This window comes from Erithacus rubecula, assembly GCF_903797595.1.
Source record: "Erithacus rubecula genome assembly, chromosome: 13".
In the NCBI taxonomy this organism is placed as follows: Eukaryota; Metazoa; Chordata; class Aves; order Passeriformes; family Muscicapidae; genus Erithacus; species Erithacus rubecula.
The window spans coordinates 16,910,218-16,936,405 of record NC_136665.1 but is presented as its reverse complement, the minus strand read 5'-3'; the positions used below and the strand labels follow the sequence as shown (position 1 = coordinate 16,936,405).

At 47.5% G+C, this 26,188-nt stretch overlaps 1 protein-coding gene across 7 annotated transcripts in view; it reads left to right on the top strand.

The window, feature by feature from the left end:
• The first annotated feature begins 832 nt into the window (after positions 1-832).
• Positions 833-26,188, top strand: part of FOXP1 (forkhead box P1) — a 377,034-nt gene continuing 351,678 nt past the window's right edge. For 3 of the 7 annotated variants that reach the window (XM_079316604.1, XM_079316605.1, XM_079316619.1), the window contains exon 1: positions 2,257-2,412. The gene's annotated coding sequence lies outside the window, so the exon portion shown is untranslated. Of the gene's footprint in view, positions 851-1,548; positions 1,633-2,256; positions 2,413-26,188 lie in introns of those variants that run through there. The other 4 variants (XM_079316617.1, XM_079316618.1, XM_079316603.1 and 1 more) reach the window with 3 other exon arrangements.

The following is a 26,188-nucleotide window of genomic DNA, read 5'->3' as shown; positions in this document are numbered from 1 at the left end:
GGTCTTAATTGCTGGCAGAGCGGCTCCCGCCGTTCTGTCGGGAGGTGGCGCCGCGGGCCCGGCGCTGCTGCCGGAGCCGCCGGGGCCGGGCGGGGGACGGGACCGGGACCGGGACCGGGACGGGGGGACAGGCTGGGCTCAGCGCGGGGCTCGGCACGCGGTACCGCTCCTGGCAGTATGCGAAACCGTCGGCCCCGGCCCCGGGTCAGTCCGGCGGGCAGCCACACGCGATCGCCCAAAAAACAAAGGGAGGGAAGAAACCCGGGCGGGTCAAGGAAAGAGTTTTCTCCCCGAACGAGTCGGTCGCTCGGTAACTTGGCGGCCGCTCGCTGACTCCCGCCCGCAGCGCCGGGCAGGACGCGCTCCATCCCTGCGGGGCGCCCGATGACCGAGCCCCGTCCCCTCGGTGCCGGGCCGGGGTCCCGGGCAGGGCAGGGCAAGGGGCTGCGCGGCGGGACCGCTCCCTTCTCCTGCCCCGGCCGCCGCCGAGGGACCCCCGCGCCGCCAGAGGTTCCAAACCCGCGCTAAGTGTTAAAACTGGCGATGCACGGGTGCCGGAGCCGCAGGGCTGGGGCAGCCGGGTGGTCCCGACTCTGCCCCTTCTCGCCCTCTCCTCGGGAGCCCCGACGGCGCGGCCGGGAGCGCTGCGGCTCCGCGCACCCACCGAGATGCGGAGCCACCGCCGCGGAGCGGTTCCGCACCCGGCCCGGCTCTCGGGACGGTCAGTCCCGCTCCGCGGCCGGTGCGCGCCGCTGCGCACCCGCGCACTGTGTCTAAACGCTGTTTGCGCCCGCAGCCGTCAGCGCTGCGGGGATAACGCGGGAAGCGCCTGCCTCGCCGCTCCGCGCAGGTAAGGCGGCTCCGCGGGTACCCGCGGAAGGCACTCCGGGGTCCCCCGCATCCCCCGGCTCCGCTGGCCTGATGCCCCGCTGGCCCCTGCGCGGCTGCGGAAAAGTTGGTAGGGGCGCGCAGCGCTGCGCCGCCGCCGACGGGGCGGCCCCGGCCCGCACGCTGAGCTGTCCCTCGGGGTGCGGAGGGGCGCGCAGGGATGCGCAGCGCTGCGCACCGCGCTCCACCGCCACTTTCGCTTCCCCATAGGGCCGCCCCGCCTCCCCCGGCCCGGCCCCCCCGCCCCCCCGGCCGTCCTCCGCGCAGCTCCGCGCCTGCGGGGCTCTCGCCCTTCACCCCCTGCGCGCTTCACCCCCCGCTTCTATTATTTTATTTATTTTTTATTATTATTTTTCCCTTGCGCCGAGCCTTGTTTACCCAGCAGGTGGATGTGACGTCAGAGACTGACAACAGCAAAAAATAACAACATCTCCCTCCGCGGGGGTGTCGCGGGCCGCCCCCGGCCCGCCCGCGCGGGGCTGCGCGGGCGGGGAGGGGGGCGCGGGGCGGCGCGGGGCGGGGGCGCGGCGGGGCGGCGTGCGGGGCCCGCGGGCGCGGCGCCGGGCGGAGGGCTCTATTGTTATTTACCGAGCGGCGGAGCACGCCGCCGCGCCGCCCGGGCTCGGCGTGCCGGAGGGACGGGAGGGAGGGACGGGACGGAGGCAGCCCCGCGCCGCTCCGCGCCGCCGCCCGCCCGCGCCGCGGCCGCGCCGTGCTGGGCAGCGGCAGGGCCGAGTCCTGCGGGTGAGTCCGGCGCCCCCCGACACTTTCCCCGCTCCTCCGGGGCTGTTGCACTTTTCCCCCGCCGGCCCCACGTGCCCGGCCGCCCCTCCCCGACCGCCGCCGCGGGATCGGGGGGGTGGGGGGGATGCGGGGCGGCGGTGCGCGGATGCGGAGCCCCCTCCCCGGGCTGCGGGGCCGCCCGCACCCCCTCCCCGCCCACTTTGGAAACTTCCCCCCCGCCCCGCGCTGCGCGCACTCCCCGCCGTGGTGGGATGCGGAGCGTCCCGCCCCCCTCCCATCCCCGCTCGCGCTTTCCGCGTGTTTTCCGCCGGGTCCCTCCGCGCCGCCGCGCAAGGGGCGCGCACGCCCCAACTTCGCCACTCGGGGCAAGAAGTTGCGGTGGGGCCGCACCCCCTCCTCTCCCCAGCGCCGTGCCCGGCTGCCCGTTCCCCCTTCCCCGGGCACCTGTTGCGGCTTCACGCCCGCGCAGCCCCTTCCGCAGGCGCGGAGTTCCGCGCCGTGCATCCGCCCCCACCGCGGGTCCCTGGGACGCGTTGCTCCCCTCCCCCCCCCCCATTCCTTTTTTTTTTTTTTTTTTTTTTTTTCTGAAACGAAGTGTTTGAATAAACACCCGCGCCTCCCCAGCTCAGCCCGGCGCAACTTCTCGCTGCGCGGGTGCGGACCGCGCATCCTTCAGGCGCGTGTGTGCGCGCACGTCCCCCTCCCGCGCAGCCCCGCGGTGCGGAGCCTCGGGACGGAGGCGCGGCTCGCTGCGCGCCGCGGAGCCGCCGCCGCTGCCCGGTAAGTAGGGCCGCCCCGCGCACCTGCCGGCCCGCGCTGCGCGCCCGCGGCCCCGGCCAGCGGAGGGGTGCGCGATGCAGGCGGCCGAGCGGCGTGTCCGCGCCTCCCTCCTCCCCACCCCCGCCCCGCCGGTTTGTCGGTTTCTTTCTTTCCTGAAAAAAAAAAACCAAAAAAAAAAAAAAACCCCAAAAAAACCAAACCAAAAAAACCCCAAAAAAACCAAACCAAAAAAACCCCAAAACAACAAAACCCCAAAGCGACCCAGCGAGCGGGGCGCGGTGGCTGCGCGGGCAGGGCTCCGCGGGGCGCAGCGCAGCGCCCGGTAACTCTGAATGAGCGGCGCGGAGAGCATCGCCCGGCGGAGCGCCGCGCTTCCAGCGAGTCTTCCGCTGCCGCTTCGCTGTAATGATTTTAATTGCGTGGTTTTGCTTTGAGTGAACCGAGCCGAGCGAGATTACTTTTTCTTTTTGTTGTTTTTCTTTTTTCCCCCCGTCCTTTTCCCCCTCGGTTCACCCCGAGCCTGGCGGCGGCGCGCAGCCCTCCCGTCCCTGCCCGAGGCATCTGCCGCCTGCGAGCGCTCTCTGAGCCGCTTCTGTGGAGAAGCTGGAGCTCAACTTCTGTGCTCAGAAGTTTAAGGTTTCATTTTTAGTAACTGTTCTCGGAGTGAGTAATGGATGTGTGCCGCTCGTAGCGTGTCGTCTACACTGTATAGCCTTCTGATTTCTGGGGTTCTGGATGGTTTTAAGTATTAAAGCAGTTTTCTAAACTGTGTTTCCTTGCAGTTTTTCTAAAACTTGGATTTTAGCTGATTTGACCAAATGTCACTAGTGACAGCTGCTTAATTACACAAAGTTGCAAGCATGTCATCGAAGAAACTTTTTTGCTTGTGCTGTTAATCCGTGGCTTGCTTTAATATTTTGGAAAACAGGCATTTTGCTCGGTTTAGTATTATTTTTACAGTTTCTGTTATCGCTGAGAAGCTCTTACATTTTGTAAATTTGAGAGAGACTGAAATATCTCAAGCTCCCAGAGAAGCGGGTGTGGGCAAGGAGGTACCGCGTGTCTCGGCAGCTACATTTGGGGAAGGACAGGAAAATTGGGGCTACTTGTTTCAACTTTTCTCTTCTGAAGCTTTTCCTCTGCACATTTTATTTGAACTATCTCCCAACTATATTGAATGGACCAGGGCACTGGGGGAGGAAGCTCTCCACTAGTTACCATTCAAAAGGTGTCGGCTAAAATCTCATTGCAAAAAGGTATTGTAGCTTTAACATCTTGCATTGGCAGCATTCTTCCCCCTTAGTCTTTGGATTAGTCATTGTATGAGAGACAGGAAAAAAAAAATCACTTTTTTTTTTTTTTTCTGGAAAAAGTAAAGTAAACAGCCTCCAACAAGTGAACCTTGACAACCCAGATTAAGGAAGGCAGGAGAGATCAAACAAAGCTGCTGCTGGGCTGTTGTCAGGAGCTGCCTCACTGAAAGCTCTGGACTATTCGATCAGGCAGCAAGGCTATATGTTCACTTATGCAGAAATGGACCATTACAAATGCTGATCTTTGTTGTGAAACCAAAGGATAACTCTGAGAAAAATAACTACCATTTCAAACAAGGCTTTCTGTTGCTTGCGATTTTGATTGCAAAGTTAGTTTTATGTGCATGGGCTGGGGTTTGGGGTTTGTTTCTTTTTTTTTTTTTTTTTAAGTGATTATGTTTTGAAGTGCATTTTTACACTTTCAGAGGGACTTAGGATTTGATTTTGTTTATGCTGTCTAGATCTACAGAGAAGAAGGCTTTACAGTAGTGCAATGCAGAAAAACATAGAAGTTCTGTGGAATTCGGCTTTTATTTCTGGATCACTGAATTGTAAGGAAACGTGGATTTGGTTTTTTTTTTAAATTTTAATCTCTGTGTAAGTTCTGTGTTGCTGTAAAATAGAGGAGTTTGGTTGTGATTAAGCACTGTATGTTGTATGACTGCATTCCTAGAGTTTGGAAAACTTGTAATATCTTTCCTTCAAACATGTTGCCAAGCTGTCAGGATGGACCTTGCTTTTGATACACCGGGATTTTTACAAGACTCCCTGTGATGTGTCTTCATGTCTGTATCAGAGAGACTGTTACTGTGTAGTTTTCTAGTGGAAATACCAGTAAAGAGTATGAATAGACACTTGATTTTGCTTCAGTAAACAGTTAAGATTTAGGTACTAATTGAAATCAACCAGGGTAGTGAGGTTAGTTTTGTTGCTTGACAGTTTCATGTTTGTATTCAAACACTTGGTTGCAAACTTTGCAAATTTGTTTCTTTCATTTATTTGAAGTATTCTAAAACAGTGGAAATACCTATTAAAAAAAACAAAGCTCCAAGTAAGAGGCTGTTATCCTAATGTATATTAACCAGGAGACAGACCAAGTGCACATATTCTGAAGAATGAAGAAATCCCAAATCTTTTGACATAAGCATTTTTTGAATTAGCAGTGCAGATCTCACAATAAGTACTTTATACTTTCTGTAAGGTAAGGTTTCATAACTGTCCTGCATAACTTATTCTAAACCCTGTAGATTTTTATGGTATATATTTTAATTAGACAATAAAAAGTACTGCATTAAACATGCACATGTATGCTATTAAGCCATTTGGCGTAATGTGTAATGTTTTTTAACATCTATAAACATTTTCTGCTTAAATCAGTTCCACCAGTGACCGTAACACAGCTGGGTTTTGCCCTGGTGGGAGAAGGAGCAGGGAAGTTGAGCAGGGAATTGTGCATCGGACATTAGTGTGCAGCATACGCTGCAGTATGCATTTCTCATGGAGTGAATCACCTTTTTCCACAGCTAAAATCTGCATTATCACCCTTCATGTGATATACTGTAAACATTTGTAGCTCCTGAATTACTCCTGTTTCATAGCACTGTAAAAATTTAGAAAAAAGGCTGGTAGTAAAAAAGCAAATATATGAAATGTGTCTAGCGTTTAGTATTCGTACCTCTTATGGTCATTGAAATTGAGAGATTGAACTGGATAACGTGATTCCTTTTGTGAAATATCTGTTGAGCATATATTTGTGTATTAAATGAAATCACATATGCACACACATATGTAGGATATGTATGTAAAATGCAGTTATTTCGGCAAGGCTGTCCAGTTATTTATGGGGCATAATGATACTTCTGTCGTCTTAAATTTTCTCTGAGAAGCTTTAATAAATTTAAATAGATTATATGCTGTCAGAAAATAGTATAAATTTTGTTTACGATTCACTTGCTTTAAGGTACTTACACTAAAGAAGCTCATTTAACCCCAAGACTGAGGAGCATTAAGTGGTGAGAGGAGTCTGCTGAAGAGCTGCTGCTGCCCTTTGCTCTTGTGATAATCTTAAATTACTACAATTTAATTGCAACTTCAAGGCACTGAGCTGAAATATTTTTACACAGCTGAGCCAGGGCTGAAGAAGGCTCAGTGGGGTTTTTGCAGGTAGCTGGGTGTCTTTTGGAGGTGCAGCGTTTGTTCAGGCCTCTCCTGCCCTTCCCAGCACATCCAGTATCGTGTGTGCAGGGACAGGGCACCTGGAGGGAGCTTTCCTGGGGGTTCCCACTGTGGGGGGAGCGGGATCAGACCCTGCAGGGCTCGGGTGCACCAGGGTTTTGTTTGCTGTCTGTATTTAAGCTGAATTAAATAGCACATTTTAATGAACCCTCAGATGTGCCTTGCTGTCAGGTTGCTTCCCAGAGCTTTTCCCTGCGAGTCTCTGCTGGGGAAGCAGGTGAGAAGGAGCTGGTGGCTGGAGGGGAAGCCCAGGGGTGGTCAGCAGTGTGGGGACATGGTGGCACCCTGCTCTGAACATAGCCATGGGCATGGCATGGTCCCTGTGTCCCCAGGGGTGAGCTCAGGGTGCAGCTGGCTGCCCTGGGCCTGATCCAGAGTGTGCTGGCATCAACTGGGGCTTCTGCTGATGTTGCTGCCTTTGGCTTTTGGTCTGTGCCACTAACTCGTGTCACTGAAACTTTTTCTCCCCCTCCCTCCACGTATAGTAGCGTGTTTTCACACCCGGCGAGCGCTTCAGCAGAGATGTGCTATGCAGGAGAAGCCAGAAAGCATTTGCTGGGTGGAATTTAGAGACGCTGTGCACTAGAGATCAAGCAGTGTCTTTGAGACCATTCTTAGAGGTCCTGGCAAGCAGAACTTTATTGAAGTGCTTCGAAAGGTATGGCCAGGCTGGGAGCCCTTAACGTCGCGCCACCGAGGACGTGCGTCAGCGCCGGCCGTGCTGAGGCACAGCGGTGTTCAAATCGTGAGTCTGATTGTTTTTCTGTTGGCCAGATCCTTGTGAAATGCCTTGTTGCAAGAAGAAGCAGAGAAGATCTTGTGCTTGCTAGCAGTGGTTGATTTTGTGCTGACAGAAGCGCTGCTCGCAGCCTGCTCACTGCGCGGTTCGATTCCCGCAGCTCGCTGCGCTGGGAATTGCAGCTCCTGCAGGTAACAAGGTGATGCCAGTGTAGAGAGAGGGGGAAAAAAAAACCAGCATGGAATAAATCATGCAGAGGAGAAACTTAATTGTGGGATCTCTGTAGTCTTTTACTTTAAAAAGATGTATTTTGTGCTGTAGAGGAATCGGTTGTGCTGTTTTACGGAGATCAGGTATTTGTTGGTTGGGATTTCTGGAGGGGTTTAACACGTGCTCTTTTTCCTTATTCCAGCACTGGAGCTCAAGTCAGAGAAGCTGCTGGCTCTGTTTGTGTGCAGCCTTCTCTGCAAATGCGCTCTAGGGTTTTGTCTTTCTGTTCTCCTGGCACGGCTCTCTTCCATGCATGCAAGTGAGCAGGCTTATGTCTAATGGCTGTTTGGATGTGGCAAGTATCCAGAATAATCTTGATGACTTTTTGTTCCACGTCATTCTGCAAATGAAGATGGGATTCTATGGAAAATGGACAAAGGGAAGATCATGGGCAAAATCAGTTTCTCCCTAAGAGGCGTCTGGTACCTGAGGAGGACTAAATAATTTTTCTTCTCTCATTGACCTTCCTGGTGCTGTTTTAAAAACATCTCCATTTTAGTGCCTTGAAATTGCAATTAAGTTGTAGTAATTTAAGATTATTGCAAGAGTGCAAAGGGCAGTAGAAGCTCTTTAGAAGTCTCATCTCAACACTTAATGCTCCTCAGTCAGGGGGTTAAATGAGTTTCCTCAATGTGAGTACTTAAAGTAACTAAATCGTAAACAAAATTTATACTATATTCTGACAACTAATAATCTATTTAAATTACATTAAAGTATGTGTGTGAAAATTTAATTAAAGGCAGAAATACTGTCAAGCCCTGTAAATATCTTGACAGATCTACTGAAATGGAACCCATATCGTAAAATATTTACATAGATCTGATAGGCTACCATGTTTCTGGGAGTGCTTTTCTGAAACTAATTGTGGGCTTTTTTCCCTTCCAGTTTCCCGTTTAGTTGCAATGGTCTCAGAAAGCAGCACAAATAAATACCCACAGTGTTTTATTTGGATGATTCTCCTGTGTATTGTTTACTGCTAATGTTGCTGTCTGTACAATGCTTGTCACTGGTGTGTTTTTATTAGGAGGGCCTGTTTCCTCACTAACTTGGTTTAATTCAGAGGGACTGAAATTAAAAAACTGGCACTGAAAACTGGGGCTCCGCAGCGCTCGCGGTGTGTCTGCGCTGGATGTGCCGTCTGTGAGTCAACTTTCTCCTGGGTGTGTGTCCCAGAGCACGGTGCTGCAGTGTCTCCTGCACTGCTGTGGCTCTCAGCTGAATGGATTTTTCAGGTAGAAAGAGCTTACAACGTTTTTCCCAAGGGTTTGAACTCTATCTGGGAGTGTTTCCCAAAGTCGACAGGGGGGACAGCACTGTTTTGCTGGCACACCTGCAGGCGTATCTGTTGTGGTACGTGGTCCAGGCTGTTTTTAAGATGAAGAATGTTGTCCCCCAGGTAAAACTGTGTCTGTCTGAAACCTCAGCCAAACTTTGTCCCTTTTCAAAACCCACTGGCTGGAATTCTGCAGGTGGTTTTGCCGGGAAGGCGCAGCGTGAGCCGCACTTTCTCATCATGGGTTGGAGCAAACTCCTGGTTTTTCCTGGCTGGAGTGTTCACCCTGGAGCTGCAGGGTGGCAGGAGGAGGATGAGGATTTGGGTGTGGAGAGAGGGATGTGATGGCAGCGTGGTGCTGAGGAGCCCAGGCCAGGTGCTGGGCATTGAGTGCTGACAGCCCGACAGAAGGTGGCACAGTGTGGCAGGTTGGCTGCAGCCTCCAATGGCATCGTTAGTTCTCCCCTCTTCGCCAGACATTTCCTTTCATGTTGGATCTGAGTTTTAGCTGTACTTCTCGATCAGTCTTGTCATCTTGTTGCTAACAATTAGGGTCAAGTGTCTTTCCTTGGGCTCTCTGCAGTCTTGGTGTTGGTGTCCCTCCCCCAGCTCCCTGGCTAAGCTGTTTGTTCATTAATTAGTGGATGGGGCATATTAACACATCAGCAAACTGGAGTAGTCAGAGTTCCCAAGGCATCTCGGGAAGCCCTCTCTGCTTTTATGTGACCGGACATGCACTATTGCTGATTTAGATAGCGGAGCCGATGATGCCAAAGTGTTGTTAAGAGAGAGATAAATAGAGAGAGCCCAGCAGTAAGCAGAATGTCATGTCTCTATTAAAAAGCTTGTGATAAAGGAAGATAAAATGGTGAGGGGGGATTGCTGGAGTGTTCAGAGCAGCCACTAAACATCTGATCACAAAAATCGATGCTGAATTCCCTTTCCTGCACAGCACTCGCCTGCAGAATTCTCTCTGAGCCTGGGTCTGGTTGCAGCGAGCAGAGGAGCCCTGAAAGGACTTTTGTTCCTGCCAGAGCGACAGCCAGGGGATCTCAGGGATTCAGGAGCTGTCTGAGCTGGGATTCAAACATCCCTCCACGGTTCCTTTTGAAGTGGTGTTCCTGGGATGCTGATGAAGTTGTTCCAGGCTCACGCTGGGGCTTGTTGCTCTGTGCTGCCTCGTACCTCGATTTCCTGGGTGCTTGGGCCACCTGCCTTTCTGTCAGACTGGAGGTCAGGCCTTGGGAGAATAGCACCAAGGCAGGTTTTTGTCTATTGGTGTTTTTTCTTGTCAGGGTGCAGGGGCTGCTCTGCAGAAGTGAAAAATGGAGCTGATTCTAAAGGAACGAGCGGTCGCAGCAGACGGGAGAGGAGTGGGGTTAATTCTTCCAGTGCAATAAAACGTTAAATCATCTCAGCCTTGTTTGCTGAAAGGATGTTGATCATTCCATTAAGGAGGATTAAGTAATTAACTGATATTTCTTTAGGAACCCATGTCAGTTTTAAAAAGCATCTTCCTGGTGTCGCACAGTGAATGTGAAGTGCGTGTTTTTCTGCTGCTAGAAAGCTGGGAGATGAGTGTGAGTGAGACACCTCTTCCTATGAAACTTCTGGGAATACCAAGGGAGCAGAAATAGGGAGGGGGATTTTCAACTAAAATGTGCTGTTACAGTAGATTTTTGATAACAAGGTTGTCTTTTATGGATTTTTGTCCAGTGGGCCTGCTGCAAGCTTCATTTCACGGGTCTTCTGTTTGGGATTAAGAAGTTAAAACCTTCTTGAAGTGTTCCTTTTGGTGCTTGCATTTTTATTTTTAATAATAGTTTTTATGTTGTAATAGTGAGCTCACTGACAGTGAGTCATGAACTCTGTCTTCCATGAACCTCATGACAAATCTCTGTTAGCTGCTCGTCCAGCCCAGTTCCCACGTTTTATACTTGTGCTGGAAAGAAAAAATCCATTAAAATCAGCCTTGTAAATCCTCCTTTTCCTCCTGTGGCAGAAATCCCCTTGAAACCAGTGCAGTGCAGGGGGCTGTGGATCATCATGGAGTGGCTCCAGATATTGGGATTGGAGCACATTGGGGCTGGGTTGGGCTGGGGAGGGCTGGCAGCCCAGGGCAGGATGTGCCTGCCCAGGGTTTGATGTTGGCTGGTGCTCAGTCAGGTCAAAAGTGTGTTTTGGGGATGGTGCACGTGCAGGTAGAGCAGCAGGCAGGCAGAGGAGAACAATGCCAATATTTTTCACTGTTTCATTTCTGAATGATCAGGTTGAAGCCTCTGGAGGGGAGGAGCAGGGGGCTGTGTTGGTGTTTCTGCATCCTGTGCTCCCATCTCACTGCCAGGGTTCCATCCGTTTTTTGCCTCAGCAAATCACAGAATTTGGCATTGACCTCATCAAATCGCTGCTGTTTCTTGCATGATGGTCCCAACTTCTAATACTGCAGTTAGTGATACTGAAACTGCACCCAAACTGAAATTTTCTGTGCAAGAGATGGATTCTGCCTGGCAAATAACATAACCCAGTGGCACCAATTGTGTTAGTATTGATACTTTCTGCTTTCATAACAGCTCTCCTTCCCAAACAGGGCTGCTCCAGACACCACCATGCAAACTCTGTTGATCAGTTTACTGTAAATTATTCCTCCCCCTCGGGTAAATTTCATAAATAGTTGTATTTCCATAAGACAGGCAAATTGAGCTTCAGTTATGTGGCCTCAGCCCTAAATACCCCTGTTGAAATCATGGGAGCTTCGTTGGATGGACTGAGTTAAAAAAAAGTAAAATTAAAAGAAAATCAATTTGGCTAGATAATAAAGTGTTAGAATATTCATGTGTGTAACATATAAGAATCTCTCTGGATGATTGTGCAGAATATCATGGCCTGTACCTGCATTAGCAGATTTAGAAGAGAGATTTTTCTCAGTAAGTTTTGCAATAGTAATAATGTCTTAACAGCTTTAGTAATTAATTTTAATCAGAGAGTTGTCAGGGGCCCTATCCTTCTGTCATTGAATTAAATGAGTGCTGGGAGAAGGTGTTTCTAAAATAGCTCATAATAAATTGTTTTTGTTAGTTTTTAATGATATGCCTCTGCATGTGTGTTCAGATAATATATATTAAGGCTTGTAAAGCTCCTGAGTTGTAGGTTTAGGAAAGGGAAAATATATTTTTCAGTGATAAATTACTTGATACCTAAAAGGCTTTGAAAGAGGAATGTCAGAAGTATGCAGCAAAATTATTGTTTGTACAAGTATTTTAAAGTCTTTCTCTGGTTTAACCCATCGGAGTTTTCTCAAGGCCAGTAGTGTGAGGAATGATGGTCTTGCTCAGAAACCTTTCTAATCCAGCATTTTATTTAAAGGATTTAACTGAGAATGAGAGAAACCTATTTTGGTATATTTTAACTCATTTTGTACCATGTATATCTGTTCTGATTTTTTTTTTTTCTTCTATAAAAGCGGTATCTGCAGCATTCAAAAATACTATTTCATAAAAGTTAAAATGGAACATTGCCTGTGAAGTAAGCTAAAATATCTTAAGCTTATCCATCGTATTCCTGGCATTAAACAGACAGAGAAGGCTAAATATTTCCTATTTATTTTTCAGATTGGCTAGAGTATAGTCTTTCAGGAAAAGGATCCTCAGCCAGTTGAGGGGGAAATCTAATTTTTCAGCAAGTACTTTATATTTACTGAGGAATTCTGAGTGTGCAGAAGCGTGCTGCATGGAAATGGAAATTCTCTGTCTAGGATTTTTAGGGATTTTAATCGATGCCATTAGATAGAGGCACGCTCATAGGGATGTAAACTAGTAAATCTGAACAAACTGAAAAGTGGGAGCTCTAGGTGTCTGGCTCTGTTATCAAACTTGCTGCCTAAGCCAGAGTTTATGCACTGTGATAATGCTAATGACCAGCAGAGCCAATGATGCATGACTGGAGGAAATCAGTGGTATAATCGGAGAAAGTTATCAGGTTTTTGTCATTAAATATTACTGATAAATAATACACTTCATTTTGAGTAGATAGGATGTATTTAATTCTGATGTGGAGAGTTTCAATTTAATAAGGGGCATTGCTGAGTAAAATGATAATCTTTTGTAATTTAAAGGGAAAAATAAAAATGCATTTGTTTCAGCACAACCTCCTGGCAGCCACCATCCACCGCTGTTGTCTACACTGGTGTCTGATATAAGGAATATTTGCAGCTGTTTGAGGTGGCTGCTTACAGCAAGGTGTTTTATCTAAGTTTTTACTTTGTGCAGAATTATTTACATGAGGCCAGAACCAAAGGGGGTTCTGGTTAGTATAAACTAGGTAAAATGTTTCATTTTCTGCTTTAAAATGTGAGTATTGCAGCAAATATAAACTCTGTGCTCCCTGCAGCGATTCCCTACAGAACAATCTGCCTGTCCAGGCAGTAACAGGAGGGAAGGGATGAGGACAAAAGATAGAGATAAATTAGATCTCATTTTGTAACTTATCTTTTAAGTCAGTGGGAGAACAAGGAAGAGAAGTAGAGCTTAAACTGAAGGAAGAGGGATATTAATAGTCTCTATAAAGGACAGTTTGCACCAGGAAAAAAAAAAAAAAAATCTGGTTGGCTTTTTTTTAGCAAAACAGGCTAACACCCAGAGTAAATCTGTGTCATTAACTGAAGCAGTGCATGATTTTTAGAGCATCTCTGTTCCTCGTGTGCGCCGGTGCCTGCGGAGGCTCAGCCCTGGGCTGGAGGCAGCTGTGGTGCAGCCTCTGCCCTGAGGAGGCTTCTCCCACCAGCTGCAGCACCTCAGCCTGGGTCAGCCCATGGCTTTGTCTGAGCAGGTGCCACCAGTTTAGCCCAACGAGTGGCTTTGCAGCAGGGCCAGGATCTTCCCACCAGCCCTTGGAGTCGTGCTCGAGCGCTGAGTCTCAGCTCGAGTTTCCAGAATTAGATGGCACAGTGAGTAAACACAGCGTACTTGCCAGTTCTCACATCCTCTTTTGCAGCGAGTATTGCAGCAAATCCTGCAGGTTTGACTCATCTCTGAAGTTCTTCACTGATTTGAAGCAGATCTTGTCTGCCTCTCTCGAAAGGGCTGGGTATGTGGCCTCAGCTCCTGATCTCACAGCCCTTCTGGACATGAACATTATTTGCTTGAGTTGGCCTCTCAGGAACTTGGGCAGCTCTGACTAACTTTAGCTGGAGTTACATGCCTGTATCTATGGGTAAAATTTGGCCTGCACTTAACTTTATTGAAAGCTTTATGGAAACACTTCATTTTTGCTATGCACAAATATTTACATTCTGGTAGGAAGACTTTTTCCCCTTCCATTTTTTTTCCCCCTTCTTGATGCCATAAACACAAAGAAAGCATAATGCTTTGTCAGGTAACAAGTAATATTCAAGTTTTCAATTTGTATTTCTCATACATCCAAAAAAAAAAACCCAAAAAAAGTCTGCCCATATTAGAAGTGCTGTCTACTTGTCAGATTGTAGTGAGCCATCCAGGGGAGGATGGAGATGCTGCTGAACACATGGCTGAATTGGCAGGGGAAGGTCACACAGGGCAGAAAACTTTACTGAGTAAATAAAAGTGGTGTCAGGTACAGCCCCTGTGTTAAGAACAGCCTGTCTTAGCGTTGCTGTTCCTCGGTGTTGAATCACCTCCACATGTTTCAACCTCTGCCTGTGGATGCTCTGAGCAGTGAGGAGGAGGACACATCGCTCCTGGAGCACATCACAATGGTCCACACGTGTGCCGTGACTCAAGCACGCTCACAACTTCATGACAGCATCAAAGGGGAATTGTTTCCTTGGAAAGCCTTTGCCTCCTTTGTTTTTTTTTTTTTCTCAGATGAAAGCTACTTTCTGTTTGACTGTTTGACAGCACGCTTGGTGCTGTACAGAGTGAGGGCTCGGTTCACTTTGCTGTTGAGTAGATTCAGGTATCTCAGCTTGTCCCTGGGTGTGCTTCCCATTGCATCCCCTGTGCTTCAGCTGGCCAGAGGGTGAGACTGCACAGGAAGCTGGACCAGCAGAAAACTAGTTTAAGGAGGAAAAATGTGTTTTCTGCCAGTTGAACATCCTCATTGGATTCTGGAGATCAGAGGAGGGTCTGGAGGGTCAGGGCAACCCCCTTGGCCACTTGATTGCGTGTGCTGTAATGTGAGACCTCTGCTTTGTGTCTGGATGTGCTCTCCTCAGTCTGGGCAGAGCATCCTTCCTTGCCCAGCTGCCCTGGGGCATGCTCCCAGCAGTGCCTGCTGGTGGGCCCACCCTGACAAAGCTGCCAAGTGTGGGGTTTCCTTTAATTGCTAATTTGATGCTGTTCCCTTAGTGCCAGGTACTGGAATTGTTACTCTGCATGTCCTGGCATCCTGTATTTGGGTTTCCTTCTTCCCTGTGAACTGTGGATAATGAACTGGTTCAGAGGCTGGAAATTTGTGATGAGGGCACTGAGATACCCAGGTTACTGGCTGCTGTTGTTTCCTCTTGTTTTTATAATAACTTACCTGTGCAACAAGCAAATGCAGCTGCACATGAAACTCAGGTAAAGCTGTGCCCAGCCTGCCATCTGCCCGTGGAGTTAGAGAGCCAAGCTGGTAAGGAAAGAGATGGCCTGAGCTCAGGAACAGGTTCACCCCAGAAAGAGTCTGGGTGTGCTGGGTGTGTGTGGCCTGTGGGAGCACAGGTGGCCGTGGTGGCTCTGTGCAGGGACAGCCACAGGCAGTGTCATTGGTGGGGCTGCTGCTGAGCCCAGGTGCTGGTGTGCACCAGCATCAGCTCAGGCTTCCACTGGGGCTTTGAGTAAAAGCAGTTTATGCTTTTAGTGCTTTTGATATGGGTGCAGGTGCACATTAATAGGAAGTGAAAGCAGAGGAGCCCCGAGGGAGCCTTGCTTGAGCCATGCCAAGCAGGTACAGCCCAGGAGTCTTACCTTGGGATAACCTGGCATGGTGCTGGCATTCCCCTCTCACAGGGATTATGGGGGCAAGGGCGTGCTGCAGTTTGGACCTGATCCCTCTGCCCTGCTGTGTGCTCAGGGTTGGCCTCTCTCCCCACATGGAGACACCTTCTTGCCCCTGAGATCTCCTCTCCTCTTCCTTTGCTGTCCCTGTGCTCCAATGCTGGTGGATCAGCAGAGAGTTTTGGGAGGGGTTGGCACCACAGAGCAGCATTGCAGGGAGTCCCTGACTGCCCCCAAGCCTTGCTGTGTGACCAGTGTCTGGTGGTGAGGTGAGGTCAGCATTGTCCATGCCCCATCAGAGCCCATGGATAATTTTGGGGGAGGCTGGAGCAGGAGAGGCTGGGTGCCACTGGCCAGGGCTGCACCCATGGGGCTTTCACTGTCAGTGGAGCCCTTGGGCACTGGTGGAGACTGGCTGTGGTGTGCCAGGGAAGTGAGACCCAGCCCAGCACACAGCTGCCTGCCCCGGGGCCTCCCTGGTGTTGCACAAAGTCATCTGCCTTCTCCAGCTGACCTCAGCCTGGTCACTGCCTGCTTTTGCATTGCCTTGTTGAGGAATTGGAATGTGCACTCTGAAATGAGGCGGCAAAGTGTTTACCTTACTTTTAATTATTGCCTTTATTTTTGGAAAGGAATAGCTGCCAGAATAAAACATTTAGTAGGAATTAAATGACTGTTAACCACCTTTTGTTCCTGCTTGGTTTGTGCCTGAGGTGAGGATATCCTCAGGGGTGGCTGATGTGCAGGTGAGCAGAGCTGTGGTCCTGAATCCCTCCTGTCCTCACCCCCCTCTTCACCACATGCTGAGGTTGCATTTGCAATTACTGTGTGCCCCTAAATAATACTTTGCATTAGGGTTATTCACTGTTCATTTATATGTGTCAACACCACATCTGATTGGAACCTCAATTGCTGTGTGCTCCTGTATTTTCCCCTCACCTCCTGGACCAGAGGGGGGGTTTGTGTCAGGGACAATCCAAGCCAGTGTTATCAGGGTGAGGACTCTGCCACCTCCCAGGCTGCACATGCAGGGAGTGCCTGGAAAAATGCCCCTCCAAGTCATGGCAGATGAAGCATTGCAGACAGATGCAGAGATGAAGCTCTGTGAGGAGATGTGTGACTTGATCCAAGAGTTGTGAGATGTGCAAAGAAAAGCAAACTTCTCATCCAGCACATGGAGTCTGTGGTGCTTGTGCCCCAGGGTGCTCCAGTGCAGCCATCCTAAGGCTGCTGAGGTCCCCCTTGTCCCAGCCATGTCCCTGTCACTGAAGTGCCATAGCCAGGAGCTGGATGTGCCATTTTTGTTAGTATCAAGGTAAGTAAATAAACCCTGTTTTTCTCTAGTATGGCAGAACTCTAAAGTTAGCTCAATTTAATTCCATTTTTCAAAGTAATGAGAATGATTTTACAGAATCAGCATCATTAAAGCTGGAAAAGACCTGTAAGATCATTGAATCCAACCATTCATGGTACCCCATCAATAAATAAAAGGCTGTTTGGAAATCCTGAGCATCCTGTCTGTGCCCCACTGTCCCTGTTAGGGCCTCCACATGTGATATGTGCACTGAATCACATCTGCTATATAAGTGGGAATGTGCAGGAGGAGACTGAGACTTCTGAATGGCAGAAATGTGTCTGAGCAGGAGAAATTAATAGAAGGCAAATTAAGAATTCTTGCATTTACACAGCTCATTATTCAGACCCATCATCATGGCAAAGAAATGGGAGGAACCTCTGTCACCAGTTGGGGTGTCCAGCAGCAGCAGTGTAGGATATGTTTTCCAGTCTGAACTGAAAAAAAAATATCATTAGGCAGTGGTTGACTACCTCTTGGTTTTAAATAAGTGTAGTATTGAGTGCAAATTAAAAACAACCTTGAAACAGCACAGATTCATAAAACTGTACACTGGGATTTTAAAAATTGCCTCCATTGGAATCCTGGAAGCATCTGTTACATAATTAATGCACTTAAAAATATATTCTATTTATGATTAATCCAGCTCTGTAGTGTGTGCTAGTTAAATGCCTGGATCCCAGGGTGCAGTGCGAGGAGAGAAATGCAGTTGTAATCTGTTTGATGGTTATAGGAAAGGACATTTGCTACAAATAAATACATTTTCCTTAGTCTTTTTATTTGTCAGAGCCAAGCTTATGTCTGTTGTGCTGAGTTTGTTGACTGGTAAATGTTTTGAGATTTATGCTGGTAATTTTGTAGATCTACTGGAAAAAATAACTCAAGAATAATTAGGGAGATTGACCATACAGTAATGTACCACATGGGTGACAACATTACTGGGTTGATGATCTTGGGTATGGTGTATACAATTAACAGTGCTAAGGCTTAGCACTGCAGAGCTTTTCAAACACTCTGAGTTACACAAATGCTTTAGGGGATGCATGTTCTCCTTGCCAAAGTTACTGGATGCCCTGGGTCTCCTCTCCAGAGAAGTATTCCAAGCTGAGACCTCTGGGTGAGAGTGGTGGAGCAGGCACTGCAAGCACTAGTATGACTTGACAAACCTCAGTCTGCACAGATTTTTTAACCAGGAAGGTTTTAGGGGCTCTGGAGCCTTTTTTTTTTTTTTTTTTTTTTTTTTGGAGGCTTGAGTTGGCATCCAGCCATGGGGTCCTGGAACAGTTTCTGGCATCACACTTCCTCTGACAGATTTTTCTCTCTGCCCTCGGTTTCTGTTCCCTTTTTTACTCTCACCCTTCATTGGACACTGTCTTGTCAGGTTGGTGCCAACTAAAACTCTTCCATCTTACTTTCATTCCTGTTTGTAAAGCCTGCAAGCTGTTACACTGGCCCTTAGGTCTGCTGTATTCCAAGGTGATCCCACCTTGTGGAGTGCTGTGTGTGGATCCTGTGTTTCCCTGCCTGCCTCAGCCTGGCTGAGCATCCCAGGTGAAGCAGCAAGAGCTCCACAGTGCTGTGGAAGTCTGTTTAAAAGCTCCTTTTCCAATTTTTTTTTTATTTTTTTAAGTGAGCAATTGTTGTGTGTGTTAGCTCAGGAGGGATTTTGAGTGCTGAAGGTCCTGTTGCACCTGTGCTGTTGTGGAAGGGGTCACCTGTGTCAAATCCACACGTGCTCTTGGGTGTACCTGCCATCAGCAGCATGGCACAGTGTGGACATTGGCACCTGCTGGGCTCTGCCCCAGTGCCCCAGCCCTGCTTGGGGGCAAGGCAGTGATGGGCAGGGCAGGACTGCTGTGTCCCACCTGCCTTTGGAGTGCCCGTGCCCAGCTGTGTGGAGTGTCTGTGCCATACCCAGTGTGTGCTGGAGGCATCACTGCAGGATGTGAGAGGTGTGTGGCTCTGCTCTGCTATCCTCTTCTCCATCACTGGCAGTGAGTTCCTAATGAACTCAGCTTTCCACTTACTGTTGGTTGTCTTGTTTCTGCACTTCAGTCCCTGGTGCCCCTTCACAATGTAACGAGGGAGGAGCGAGCGTGGTTTTGGGGGAGAACACTCGTACCTGTGGACTGTGCTCGGGGCTCATCCTCACCATTAATCCACTGGAAATGTTTCTTCTGACTTTTCCCACTGTATAATGCAAAGCCTTGTTATCCCTGCAGTATAAAAGTGCACTCAACATGGGCTTTCCCTTTAGTCCTGAGAAGAGATGGATGTTGAGATACGTGTGCATAGGCCGTATTTTGAGCAAATTGGGACAAAAAAAAAATTGATTACTATTGGTAACTTAATTTTCTTCAAACTAAAGAGCCCCAAAGAGAAACCCACTTCAAAAGCTCTTTGTTTCCTCCTTTTTTGTTTTTTTAACAAAGGCTATGTTCTAGCTGTATTTCAGTGGTCTCTGGTTTCAGCCACTTTCTTTGATACTGATTTGTGTGAAAGCAGTTGTCAGACAGAAGGAAATGATAAAATCTACGAATTAAGACAAAGATGAGAAGGGCAGTGGGTAGCATGAAATGGAGAAGTGTTGGGATCTAACAAGCATTCCTGCAAGCAAATCCCAGTTCCTGTGCTTGTAACGGGCCAGGTTGGTGATGTTTGGCGAGTTTAATGGATTGTGGTGGGTGGCTGATAAAAACAAAGACGATTTTAGGGAAAAGCAGAATCTGGTGACTACAGTAGTGCATGTTTATTTTCAGAGCCCGATTGCTTTTGAGTTGCTAGCATTAGAAAAACTTCTTAGCTCGCATTATACTGCAAATTTCTTTAATTTATTTTTAAAGTGGAAATTTTGCAAGCTGACGTTTTGCAGCATGCGTAGTACGCTTTTGGCTGACAGCATTGTCTGGCAAAAGAAATAACCAAATTATTATTCAGTCATGGGTTTTTAACAGCCGCAAAGCAAGTGGATGTTAACTAAATGATGCAATTTATTCCCTTCCTGCTTATTGCCAGCTTGCCTATTACAGAGAGACTGCCAGCTTTAAATAAGTGGTACCCAGATGGTAGTCGCATGACGCCCACTTGGTTACGGAGCCTAAGCAGGGAATAACTCGGCAGCCACTACAAGCTGTGGGTCAATTGAGGGGGAATGCCTGTTGCTTCACAGTTTTGCATATGTAAATCTGTTAATGTTATGTCAGTATTGTGCGGTCTAAACACAAGCATTGCCTTTCTCCGGGGCCCAGATGAACTTGGATCGCCGCCCAGTTAATGAGGAGCGGGCGTGCGGAGCGGCGCTCGGAGGCGGCGGCTGCCGCTCCCCGCATCCCCCGGCGCGCCCGGGATGCTCCGCTCCAGCAACGGAGCAAACCAACACCTCCTCTATTTTTAGCCTCGGCACGGAAGAAAGCTGGCTCGGCTCGGCTCTGCTCGGCTCGGCTCGGCTCGGCTTGGCGCGGCGCTCCCCGCTCCGTGCGCTGCAGATGTGCCGCAGGAGTCATGAACTGTGTCGTCTGCGCCCTTTAGCAGCCAACATCTGCTGCGGCTGCCTGCTGCAAGCCGCATGGAAACAATTCTGCCCAGAGCGCTCGAGTTTGGCCGCGCAGACGATTACTTTGTATTAATTGCATAGATAGTTTGCTGTACCGCTCAGGTTTGAAGCCAATCCTCCTTCCTCCCCTCCACAACCCCGCCTTTTTTATTATTGTTTTAAAAGCAGTAGTTAAAATTGTTTGACATGGGAATGCATTTTATTGTTGATCATTGCTGGTTCTGAAAAGTTTATTACAATGGGTGAAAACAACAACCAAAAAAAGCCATAAAAAGCTGGGGCTGTAATATGCTTATGGGCTAAAAAAGTACCAATAGTGTTGATTTAACCAAAGAAAATGTTCCTGGAGGTATTGTAAATTTTATGTGCCAGATGAAAAGCATTAAGTGTGTTATTTTTCACGAAGCAAAAACATTCTGATTTTTAACCATTTTGTAAATTATATTAATGCTGTAGTGTGGGCCTGTTCCAGGAGTGCTCGCCCCATGAGCAGGTCCCGTGGGTTGGGGTTGGGGGCCCTGCTTGGAGCAGGGTACAGGGACTGGCCAGGCAGAAATCTTGTCTTTTTGGGCAAAACACTCTGTCTTTGTTTGCTTTTTGGGTTTTTTCCCCCCTCTTCTTTTTTTTTTGGAAGTTGCAAGCGAGCATTTTAAATGCAGCAGGAGTAAAATTTGGGGAGAAAATAAGCCGCTTTGGAATGTGGCGGAAAGCTGAGATGCTTCAGTATTTTATCTTTATTTTGCTAATTATTTGTCATGGAGATCGCAGTTGATTCCCTGAGATTTCTTTTAAGCCTCTTAAGATTAATTTTTTTTTTTTTGGCTAATGGTAATTTTCCTCTGCTTGATGCTCCCCAGCTAGAGCATTACTGCTTAGCAGCACGGCTGGGGGAATAAGCTCAAGGTTCAGAACGTGGACGAGCAAAGGGAAAAAGTGATGAGGGAAACCAGAGGGCCTGGGAATGCTGTGGGGATTGCCTGGAGGGTTTAAAATTTGGGGGGAGTCCATCATCTCCATTGCTTGGGCTGGAAAGAGAATTTGTACAGCAATTGTGCTTTTTGATGGAAAATTAGTTAGCAGTTGTTGAAAAGCCCGTAGCAAATCCTTACACAATAAAGGTAAATCAAGCTCAGCATTGGTTTATATGTGATTTTTTTTTTCAGTTCCCTATATTAATGTGAGAGCTATAGCTTCCCCTACTGAAAACTTAATTAGGCAAACAGAATGCTATGTTAGCAGACACTTAGAAACCCAATGTGCTCACAACTAGATTCAAATAAGTTAATAAGAGTTATATTAGGTGTTTCTAATGGTACTCTCAATTTTTTAAAATAAATGCTGTCTTTGGTAATAAGCCACCCACACCTTTTTGGGTAATAGTTTAATTGAAAGCCTTGATTGTGTCCATTGAGTCGCAGAGGATCCCTTCTGCTGTGTGCTGTGGTAATGCAGGTCTCTTTGAACCCTTTTTATTTGGGTGCCTGATGTAAAACCCCCTTAGGAAAAAACTGGGATGAGGGAAGGAAACAATCTGTTGTGGAGTAGACGCAGAAGAGCCAGCAGACAGGAGCAGAACAAATCTGCAGAGTTAGTGTGGGTGTAGGGGTGCGTGCGTGTTTGTGTGTAATGTATTTAAAATGCCAATAGCTTATGCCTTTTGAAGGCTCCAAATCATAGCTGTCATATTAGCTATACCATTTCCAAAATTAATGCCAGGAACAGACTGATACTGATTGTTCAAAAAAAGCATCATTATTCTCTGACACTTTTTTTTGGGCTTTTGACATCCCCAGTTAAAACAGGTGTGTTTCCATGCAGTGTTCCTCAAAAATAATTTGCTGAAAGGATTTTGATTCCAAATTGAAGGTATTCTCTTAATTTTTTTTACCCTCCAGGAAGGCAAGATAACAAGAGGAGAGGCAGGGAGTCTTTTTACTTTCCCACTAATTTCAGCAAAAAGATTTTTGGACAAAGGGCATTTATGTGAAGCCTGCAAATTTAAATTTGCTGTCAGAAATTTGAGACTTTGTTATTTCATAACTGTTGCTACACCATGTTCTCCACATCTTTGTGCCTCTGTCTGCAAAGTGGGAATGGGCAAAGGTTTCCATGTTAAGAGACTACTGGAGGATTTAAATGTAATGCTTGTGAAATGCTGAGGTCATCTAATGTAGGGCATTTTGCTAATAAGAAGGATCAATGTCTTCAGTCTGCTTCAACATGACCTCTCTTGGTGTGCTGCAGTGGGTCTGAGGTGTTTCTCAGCAGTATATTTTACCACTGTAGCAGAACATGCCTGGTTTTGAGCCCCCAAGCAGAATTGCCCATGGTTGCTGACTTTAAAACATTTATTGAACATCAGTAAAGCAGCTTTTTTTTTTTTTTTTTTTTTTTTTTTTTTTTTTTTTTTTTTTGTTACGGTGTTCATACAGATCACATCCCCCTTAAAATTTATTTTATGCTAATATTAACCTGTGGCCAGTAAAGGTGTGTGTCTGTGTGGGGTATGGCAATCTTTAGAGAGCACAGCCTGGTGAGGATAATCTTAATAAAACACAAAAAAACCCAAAAAACAAACAAAAAAAAATTCTACAAAAAAAGGTGACAGTGCACAAAAGTGCAGCTAGTTTGTCAGCATTTTGCACAAACATTCAGTGCTAAGAAGTGCTCAGAGCACAGCTTGAGAGGTCCTGTCTGAAGCTGGTTTGGGGGATTCCCTCAGAGAAGATCAGATAAGATAGTACACGGAGGATTCGGGCGGAAAAGTGGTTTGGAATTGCAAATCAGTGGTTTGCCCATAAGTGCTTTGGGTTGGCTGTGGTGTCTTCTGATCATATATATTTATATATTTTTTTCCCTCCGAAGATCTGGAGTGTTTTTCAGCTGTCTTTAAGCTCTCTCAGAAGGGTCCTGATTTTCAAAGGCTGGTGGTGGCTGCTCACTCCAGAGCTCTGCAGGCTGATGTGAAATCACTGCTTGTTCTCTTGAGCCTTCTGATCTCAGGCTCTGATAGAGCTCCTCACTTTCAACTGCTTTAGCATAATTCAGTGCTTTCTTGAGCATTGTAGGAGGTTGAATAAATATGATTCCTACAGTATGTATGTATACATAGATCTATGTATGTATATATAAAGTGATGAAATTTGGACATGCTGGGTGTTCAGCAACACGCCAAAAGCAACAGGAGGAACCAGTGTCAGAACAGGACTGAAATTTTATCTGCTGCTCACTGGTGATCCCACAGCTGGGCAGGATCCAGCTGAGCAAACTGTGATGTGGTGACTGTTCTCTCTCATCCCACACAATGTACTTACATTGTAAAATATATATTCAAATATTTAGGAAGTTGGACATTCTTCCTGTAAGGGCTGGAGGATGGTAGCTCTTGGATCAAGCCCTCTAAACCTTGGGCATTTCTTTACTGATGTGAATGTAAATCCTTCATCTAGGAAGAAAAATGTAGATTTTACAAGTTTAATAACTGTACCAACACCTGGCTGCACAGAGAGGTAAGTGAGGGAGGGGTTTTGTTGTTCTTACCTTTTTGCTCAGCTTTTTGCCAGGAGCAGACAGGTCCCAGCTGTCACCTCCTGGCTGCCCTGGGACACAGCAGGTCCCCACAGCAAAGGTGTTGAAGCTCTGTAAAGTGCCTTGTTTTCTTCAGGTCTGTGAGAGCCTTGTCTGATCATCCTGGCACACTGTCATCTTCATCTTGTCTTGGGCTTGTGGCCCCTGCTCTGGTCTGCTGTGTCCTTGCACCTTGGCTGCTCTGCTTTCATTTGTTTGGGCAGAGTTTGGGCTCTGCTTTCTGTCCCAGGTAGGAGCAGAGTGGTTTTACAGACAGCACCAGCATCCAGCTGCTCTGCCTGTCCTGCATTCCCAAAACACCTTCCACGCCTACTGTCCTTTTTCTAGTGGCTTAAAACCTGTGGTTTTGTTTCATCCATGAGGCAGTGGAGCTATCTCCAATCTCAAGACTGAAGATACTGTTGGCATAACACAAATATAATTACTGTGAGTATAATCAACAAGGATTACTGGATTGATTTCTCTGTCTTCTTTTTTTTTCTTCAGGAGTTTAAAAAACCCCAAACATTCATGAGAGTACATAACTTGGTAGAGTTCCCCGTTGCTGGAGGCACTTTGTGAGCTGGAGCTCAGCTTCCCCTGGGAGATGTAGGATCTTGCATGCAGTCTGGGCTGTGGGCACAGTGTTGCCAAACCATGGGGATGATTACAGGGGAAAGTTGGTGTGGATCAGGGTGTCTTGTCCAGCAGGATGCTGCCCCAGGTGTGTGGAGTGCTGGCTGGGAGCTGCTGCATCCCTTGGGACAGGGGGAGAGGGGCAGGGAGCAGCAGGGAGGATGCTGAGGGTGCTGTGGGACTGTGATAGTGATCTGGGGCTTGGAGAGAGAGGGTTCTCTTCAGCCCTCCCTCATCTCTGACTTTAGTGCAGTTAAAAGCTGAAGAAGGTTTGGTCTCCTTGGTGATTTGGGTGAGGGTGGAAGTGGCTTTAATCTTTTTGGCTGGAGCCTCAAATGAAGGTACAACCTTCTTACTGCATCTGGCAAAGAAACTTGTTTCTTACAGGTGTAGCTTTGGTTTTTGTCCTGCCTTCTCTTGCAAATGAGCATCCCTTTTTTCTTTTCTTTAACATACATAAGCCTCCTTTTGGAAATCCTCGTTGCCATCCAGGCACCTGCATTTCAAGTCTCTATCATGCAGATTCATTTTTCTCTTTAGGCATGTGCCATGCTGACAGGCCTCAGGCTAGAACATGCTTTTTATCTGTGAATGCTTTCTCTTGTGCTTTCACTTGGAGTAGGTGATGCTTTGAGGTGAAGGTGGGGGGCTGTGCTGGGCTGTTCAGAGCCAAGACCTGGGCTGCTGCCCTGCTTTGGAAGTCAGATTGTTCCAGACCTGTGACTGGGATTCAGGGCTACTAAAAGGTTCACATGCCATGAATGAAAAGAAGAGAGGCTGGAGTCAGAAAAGGCCTGCTTGGAGAGAGACTTCTGAGTTCAATTTCTGCTTTTGCTTTCATTTATTGAAATGTTTCAAGAGGAAAATTGAATTTTGGGGGCGGTGTCCTCATAAATCTGACTTTTTTTTAACTGCTGGACCAATATGTGAACAGAGGTCCTGAACATCACAGGAATCCAGATGAGAAGGCTAAAAATCACAGGTTATGCATAGCATGGAGAATTTGAGAGATGCAGTCTTTTTGTTGAATCCTTATGGCACAGGCTGTAAGTCTTGCCATTTCCTGGACTGCTCCAGGAGCATGTTCATTAACTCCCACCATCTTCTGCATTAGCATTGGCTTCTGTGCTTCATTTAGATTTTCTTTAGAGCATTACATAAACAACTATCATGTAAATACAAGCATTTGTAATGGTGGTTTTAAATTAAAAAGACTTTTGGATCCATGCAAGTAGACACATGCTTGCACAAAATAACTTTTGGCTTTCCCCTAACACTTTTCAGAATAATTTAAAGGAAGAAAAGATTTGCAAACAGTTGTAAAAGAGCCATAAAAAACTGTCAAATACCAGACCTTCAGCTAATTGTAAACTGTTTTGCTCTTGGAAGTGATACAACGTTGATCTCATAGTTGCTTCATTAAGAAGGTGCTTCTCTAGCATGGGAGCTGCTTGCCTAGGTAGCCACGAGCAAAAACAGCAAGAGAGATGTTGGGCTTCTGCTATGAATGCCCAGTATAAACTAGAATAGCTCCAGGCAACTGAAGTATTCTGTACCAAAAAGGGAGGCAAGTGTTGCAGGGAGCTGAAGAGGAAAAAAGCTGCAGAGCTGAAAGCTGCTTTTCTCTGCTCCCAACTGCTTCACCCCAGAAAAGGCACAGCATCTGCAGCCCTTTGCGGGCAGGATGGCAGAGGTGGGGTGTGTTTTGGAAGGATGCACTGGCACAAGAGGATGCAGCTCTGGGTGATGAGTGTGGTAGCACTTGCAGGCTTCCTCTCTGACTGACTGTCCTTATGGAGTATGGTTTAATTTTCAGTGTTCAAAGGAAGATGTGAAAAAAAAAAAAAAAATCTTTCCTGGACAGAGAATTGGCTGACATCCCCAGC